Source organism: Mytilus edulis, chromosome 8, assembly GCF_963676685.1.
Source record: "Mytilus edulis chromosome 8, xbMytEdul2.2, whole genome shotgun sequence".
In the NCBI taxonomy this organism is placed as follows: domain Eukaryota; kingdom Metazoa; phylum Mollusca; class Bivalvia; order Mytilida; family Mytilidae; genus Mytilus; species Mytilus edulis.
This window is the reverse complement of record NC_092351.1, coordinates 61,561,849-61,569,659: the sequence shown is the minus strand read 5'-3', so window position 1 is coordinate 61,569,659 and position 7,811 is coordinate 61,561,849. Positions and strand designations below refer to the sequence as shown.

The 7,811-nt window shown below is 31.9% G+C and overlaps 1 long non-coding RNA gene across 1 annotated transcript; it reads right to left on the bottom strand.

Annotated features, from left to right (window-relative positions):
- Positions 1-506: 506 nt before the first annotated feature.
- LOC139487070 (uncharacterized) lies at positions 507-5,124 on the bottom strand. The gene is made up of 3 exons (XR_011655736.1): positions 4,865-5,124; positions 2,378-2,644; positions 507-830 (listed from the first exon to the last, which is right to left on the bottom strand). It is a non-coding gene; the product is annotated as an uncharacterized lncRNA (long non-coding RNA).
- Positions 5,125-7,811: the final 2,687 nt, after the last annotated feature.

The following is a 7,811-nucleotide window of genomic DNA, read 5'->3' as shown; positions in this document are numbered from 1 at the left end:
ACTGTTTAGTATAAGTGTAATATTGAACCAAACGTTCCTGAAAAAGTTATTATATTGTTTAAAAATCTGCATTTAGTCTGCATGTATAAAGACTTTTTATACACTTGTCCTTAATGATATTTCAATGAATACTTAATGAATTAAAATCCACGGACATTTTTACATTGACTTAATTGATAAGTGGTGAACAAATTTGAAAACACTGATCTGCAGCACAATAGTTCTTTTCTATTTCCAGGTGACTGTGTTATGCCAAAAATTCTCAATGAGAACGTTTTATTTTGTTCGTAGGCCATATTGAAAAAAAAAGTTATAAACATAATCATGAACCATGAATACGGCATTTAATAATTCAACACTAGTACTGTTAACCCAAAGCACCTTCATACGTAGAAATATTCTATGAATAACAATTATTAGTTCACCTTCTTATTGATTCGATTTTAAGATGCATTAATTATAAATATTATTCGTTATCAATGTATCTTTTCTTTACCTGTGCTAATTGTTGTAATTTTTTTTTGTTGTTGGGTCAGTTGAAGATTTCGATATTGATATGATATCGAGTTCAGATCTTGTTGTATGAAGATCAGACGATACCACATCTTCAGTAGATGTCATATCAGTTATTACTGGTAGTGTTGTCTTATCTGCAGTTGTCACTTTCACAGAAGTTGTTTCTTTTTGTGTTGATGTTAGATATTCGGTTGTTGCCTGCTCCGTGGTTGTTGCCTGCTCCGTGGTTGTAACACATAAAACACAATCACTTATAACAACAGATCCACAACTATCATACGGTGGTACAATCAAGACATTAGTGTCTTCATTTACTTAAAAACAAAAAAAAAAACACCCTGATTTTTTATATGCATTTTGATATTGAATTGTATGCGACTGTCAAAAAAATTAGAAATTAAACTAAATAACGAGGTTTAATACACCATTTTCTATATGAGAAAATGCATGTACCAGGTCAGGCAGATTAAAGTTGTAATATCCATTCGTTTGATGTGTTTGATATTTTGATTTGTGCGATTTGACTTGGCACTTTCCATTCGGTATCTTTGTTATTTTACTATTGAGTTTCTTCATTCATGTTTTCTATATTATTTGTAGAAATTACAAAATAAGGTAAACATTTAAAAGAAGGTAAACCATCTTTTCGGACACCATCATGAGATTGTTGACCGTTATGGAATAACCCTTTCAAAAATGAAATTGGATATGTTCCTCATGTCGAAACTACAATCCACTTCCCTTTTCACCACGAATGTGATCTTTCGAATTGGACTATTTACTGGGTTTGTAATAACATGAACAACACGAAGTGGGCCAAATGTGGAGCAGGATCTGCTAACCCCTACGGAGTACCTGAGATCACCCCAACTTTTGATGGGGTTCGTGGGGCTTAGTGTTTAGTTTTCTATGTTGTGTCTTTCGTACTATTATTTGTCCCTGTGTCTTTTTTTTCTTAACAATGGCGTACAGTTTTTTTTTCGATCTATGAGTGTGACTGTTCCTCTGGTATCTTTCGGCCCTCTTTCCTTTTTTTATTTAATTAACTGTGAATACCCTGTGAGACTATATAACAATTTTAAACAAATATAATGTGTACCGTATTGTGTTATTATTATACATCCTCTAATTATTGTGGCCTGTTATCGATTTTTTGCAAGAGTTTCTCGTATCACAAAGGATGGAATGCGATACGAGAAAGTGATACGTACATTTTCGTTAATTATAACTTAAATGGCTAATCCAGCATACAAAAAAAATATAAGGGCACTTCAATTGGGTTATTTTTATTTCAATGATGACTTTCAAAGGTTAAGGTGATGTACAGTTCGTCTATGGCAACATACATTGTGATTTCTTCAATTATATACAAATTACTCATACTTTTCACCTGACATTCTTCTTTGTGTCAAATTTTATTACATTCTAAAGCGAACAAATAGTCTTAAAATGTCTGATGTGAAAGTTTGACATTGGAAAATGACATACGACGTCATACTGGTGTGTGCAAAATACTGGATCAACATTTAGCGTTTTTGTTTTTTTACACAACGAGAGTGTTGACCAGTAGACATGGTAGATATGTATATTTAACAACTGGCAAAAATGTGATATCATCTGATATCAACCCTGTTTTTCAAGATAGATAGTAATAAAAAAAAATCGGCGAACGCTTGAAATAAATCAAGTTGATAACGAGCGATATATCTCTAATAAATCTATTAATTGGATACAGTGCTAATATCATTTCTTTATTGATTTTATCTTTGATGATTTGTGTTTGTTTACTTATCGATGTCTTTTTCAATTTCCTTATTCACATACTCACATTTTAAATTAAAATAAAAGATAAATATCTTACATTCAAAATAGCATTTCTTGATATATAGATCCTCAGCTAAAACAGAAATCTGATTATCTTCTAATCGGAACGGATCGTCAAAGACATCATGCATAACACATTTAGGTACAGAAGGGGTAAACGCAAAGCCTCAGCATGAGTTTAAAGGATCGCAAAAATCTTTGCAATCTTGTGCAGTTCCAAAATCTAGTTTAGTGTATCCACTCATTCCATCGATTACCTTGCTCTCGGTTTCAATATCATAGGAAATTCCAGAATTACATATAGCTGAAAAAAAACATCATACCAGTGAATACAAATAAAAGCAATACTAGTATACTGATGTTCTAAAGTTATTAATCGATTAAGAAAGAAAAACAAACAAATCCAGTTACAAACTACATCAACTTAATAAATTACCTACTTTTGTAGTGTGTTTGTTTAATTCATATTCATCAGGAATGCTCTAACTCAAACATTTAAAAGCAAGGTATGCATATATACCATAAAAACGTTAAAAGCTCTACGCCCATAGGGGACACAACTTAAATACAAAAAAATATCAAAGGTCGACCTAAACTGAGAGATTTGGAACATTTTTCTGATACTAACTTATTAATTCATCAACGGGGAATTACAAACAGAAGCTTTACATTGTTTAAGTACTGAAGCACTGATAACTGACAAATGGTTCTAGCATAGGCCCACAGTTCGTAAGAAGTAATATCGGGCCATTGTTTGTAAATGAAGATATGATAATTTGTATTTTCTACATCCGACTTCCTTATTGGATTTACCTACAGTACATGCAGTAGGAACGCAAAAAAACATTTGAAAGCCAGCAAGGAGACATGGAGACGTAGAAACGAAGGTATCTTAGGATACAGACGGAGACTAGTAAAATTGGCAAATTATCATTTAAAGGAAATAACTTCTATTAGAAGTCGTCAACAAGCTTTGACATTTATAGGCAATAGGTACAGGTCCAGTAGTTTCAGAGAAGAATGTCTTTGTACAGGTTAGCAGACAGCGACGGATGACGAATGATGGACGACAATTGATGTGAAAATCTCACGTGTCAGATGAGTTGAGAAAACTAGTGTCAATTACATGCCTCTTTGATAACTATTTACACAACTTGGCCGATGCCAATGCTGGTGGAAGTTTCGTCCACGAGTGTATCACCAGCCCAGTAGTGCGCACTTTGGTGTTGACATGAATATCAATTATAAGGTAATTTTCTTTTAAAAAATCGTTTACAAAACGTTTAATGTTTCGAAAAACTAAGAATTGTCTTATCCCAGGTATAGATTACCTTCGCCGTATTTGGCAAAACATTTTTGGAATTTTTGGTCCTCGATGTTCTTCAACTTTGTACTTATTTGGCTTCATAACTATTTTGATCTGAGCGTCACTGATTAGTCTTATGTAGACGAAGCGCGCGTCTGGCGTATAAAATTATAATTCTGATACCTTTGATAACCATTCACCTGACACCTGTCATATCCTTTATTAAGAAAAAGATGATGATTGTTTTGAATCATTAAATATTGGACGTGTATGTTCTGTTTATAAAAATGATATTTTCATAGAAATGAAATAATTTTTTTGAGAATTTACATTACTTAACATTATAACTCAAGTAGATTGAGTCACAGTATACTTGAATTATTTCGGTATTTTGTAACAAAAATAACAAACAAATACTACAGAGAGGAAGTTTTCTATTTAATATATATATATATATATATATCTTAGAGTCAAAATCGTTGGAAGCATAATACTGTTTTGAAACACATCGCATCAATCTAGATTAATAGACTTTCAATAACAGTAGATGCACATTTGTTTTTAACTTCTGCCATACTCTTACAGAAAATAAAGTCATCAACGATGCAATAATGTATTTGATTGTATGTCCTTCATCAACTGAGACGTCCACACACACGTGTTTATACAACCTTTTCAGACAAATGAATATGGATTTTTACATTGGTATCATTGGATTATCAGATTCATTCAATCGATACAGTAAAATTATTATTTTTAAAATCCGAGCCTAGGAAAAGACCATAAAATTTATGATTTAACTATAGAGATTGGATAAATCTGATAATACACGAGTATCTATGAAAGAATCTGTTTTTTTTTTAATGATAAACATATTGATTTTCATATTTTGTTAAACGAAAATCACCCTAAGAATACCTTCCACATTCCCCAAAGTTGTCAATTTCATTAACACCTGTAAGCATGTTTTGCATTCAGTGTGCTGATAAAGGTTGTGACCATTAAACGTATCCAATCATCTACTGAGATCACAGGCAATCACACGTTGATTCAATTTGTATACACAATGGATGCAAAAAGGAACAAATTATCAATGAAATAGAGACACAAGTGTTATCGTAAAGGTATATTAATTAAGTACCGTTTTCGGTGGTTTTGTCTCCAAAATAAATTTCAAACATTATTTACCAGGTAAAACTAAACAATAATTGATCATACCAGTATCGGATTCACACATAAATGGTTTTGCGTCTGACCCACATTCACCTAAAAGCCAATACATGCTATCGTCTTCCACCTTCATATAAGTGCACAAATCGTCATTACCACTGTTTAATCCGGGTGACCAGTTTGAATACAGTGGAACTTGAACTCCAAACAAAATAAGGATGATTGGATAACATTGGTTCGTCCATACATGATAAGTTGGTCGAAGTAGATCAGGAGCATGCAGTCCTATCCAAATTTCATCAAAGTCAGGATCTCTTGCAAGAAGAATATACATCAAAATGATTAAAAAAATAGTACCCTTGTGTATCATTGAAGTCGTTTGAAACGAGTATTTTGTAATGTAAATGATATGAAAGTTATTCAACGAAACATACATAAATATGATCTAAAAATGAAGTCCTGTACTTGCTGTATGCACGGTATTCCCCCTCATACTTGCTTGCTATGTGGTGTCGGAAATTCTTACGAATAGTCTCGTACTTCTTGTCAATTTAAACGGGAAAATATCCACTTACTATTGCACGATTAAAATGGCCATTGTTATATATTATAGTTCGTTTCTGTGTGTGTTACATTTTAATTTCGTATTTCTGTTGTGTCATAGTTCTACTCTTATTTTTGATGTGTTTTTATCTCAATCGATTTATGAATTTCGAACAACGGCATACTACTGTTGCCTTTATTTTGTAAACAGTTATTCAATAGCAGTACATTATAATAGCTGTATTTGGCAAAACCTTTAGGAATTTTGGTCCTCAATGCTCTTCAACTTCGTACTTTATCCTATGATATAAGCATGTGCATTAACACAGAAATGATTATCAACCTAACTTCTAGGGGAATCAAATGGTCAAAATTCGTCAAACGCTCTCACTGCATTAAAAAGAATCATATCATTAAGCTATGAACAAGGCGTTGGTGATGTCAAATATAACAGGACACAATTGATAAAATGATAATTCCTCTTAATTTGCTTAGATTATTTTACCGAGCTCAATTATGACAGTTTAGCGAAGAAAAGTGGCTTAACAGTAACAAAATTCTACTTATTTGTTTATTTACAAATCATATTTGTATAGAAATAATTTATATATATTTACATGTCCAACAAAGCTTTGTGAAGAAGTAGCTGCTTTCCCTGCCGATCAATTTTCACTAAATATTGTCCAATACTTTTACAATATTGGTTAGCTTCATTCCAGGTCAATGGTTCGGTATATAATGTTGTAGAAGCTAAAATAAGGACATAATGCTCTACGAAAATGAAAAAGATATAGACAAAAATGTTCCTGTTATGATAGGCTACAGCTTAATTTCATATCGTACTGATGCATTGTGATTGAAATTGGTTAGCAATTTTACTGAAGATTTCAGTAAACATTTAATATTTTTCCATCGCGATGCAATAAAGTAGTATTTGGACACTACGTCTGCAGCTGTTCAGTATAATTATGTATAATAAAATACCAAGTTTGCTACAGATAGTTTTTGTCTTTGTATTGTTTAGGCATACATAGATTACGGTAAATCTTTGATTATTTGCCATACTACACTTTGCACTTTTCGATTTGAATACTTAATTCAAGATTGCAATTTTGTTTGAATATAGGATAGGAAGTATGTTGTCCTCTATATTTTAAACAATCTTCTAAACAGCAGTAACGACGTCTGTGCTACGCTACATTGAAAGTTTAGCAAAGCAAGGCCACCGTTTTTTCGGAGTTAACCATATTTATATTTCTTTTAGTTAATTCGTTTGATATGTTCGAAGTTTTATTGACATATACATGCTAGTTATCATATAAAGAAAGGAAATAAGATCAACCTAATTAAGATGAAACCATAGCAAAACAGAACAAAATCTTAGATAATTCCAATTTTAAAACCATTGGCGTTTACAGAACAACCAAAAAATAAATATACAATAACGAACAACTTGGATTGAGGGACAGCCTCCTGGTGTTTGACAGCCACAGACACAACCACGTCTACTACATAACATTTTTCAGCGGTGTAAAAGCACAACATAAGAACAAGCTGTAACAATTATTTTAGAACTTGACTTATGAGACCGACATAAACTAAAACAAACAACTATAAAAAAAATATATATAAAAAATTACGTATGTTTATAATGTGTGTAGAACCCTACCGTGTATTTTTTATGCAAAATAAATTAACCACTTACTTATATTAACAGGGGTATGAATAGAAACATTATAAACGAATACGCACATTGACCTAATATTTAAAAAAAAAGAACAGGATAATGCCGCTTCAAGGCATCCCTCGCACTCTCAAACTGGAATGTAAGATTCAATAACTTGTTTCCAAATCTACTTAAAAAAATGTGTAAAAACTATTATTCAATATACATGATATATGTGGTTTCCAATTGTTCGATTTCACCAATGATATTCCTTGAAATTCAAAGACGGTAATATAAGTTCAAATATGTTCATCGATAATCAAGACGTATGCTGTGATTTGGTAACATTATTCAATGTAATTCATATTACCAACATATACATTACTAAAGCAAAGTGATATCACCACTTATTTTTTTTCATGTTCTATTATTTTTTTATTCCATAATAGGCAATATAAATAACATGAGACAGTTTGCTTTCAATTCAGATCAAACAAAAAATCTTTTCTGTCTAATGCCATATGTATTTTACAAGTGACAGGTTTAACGCTATAAAACCAGGTTCACTCCAACATTTTCTACATTTGAAAATACCTGTACAAAGTCGGGAATATGACAGTTGTTGTCCAGTCGTTTGATATTGGAATTTGATCAGGGACTTTCTGTTTTGAAATTTCCTCGGTGGAGATTTTTTTGTGATAGTACTTTTTCAACTCAGTACTGCGAGAAAAAAATCCAAGTTCTACTAATAAGTTAAAACCTACCTATAACTTCCATCAGAATCGA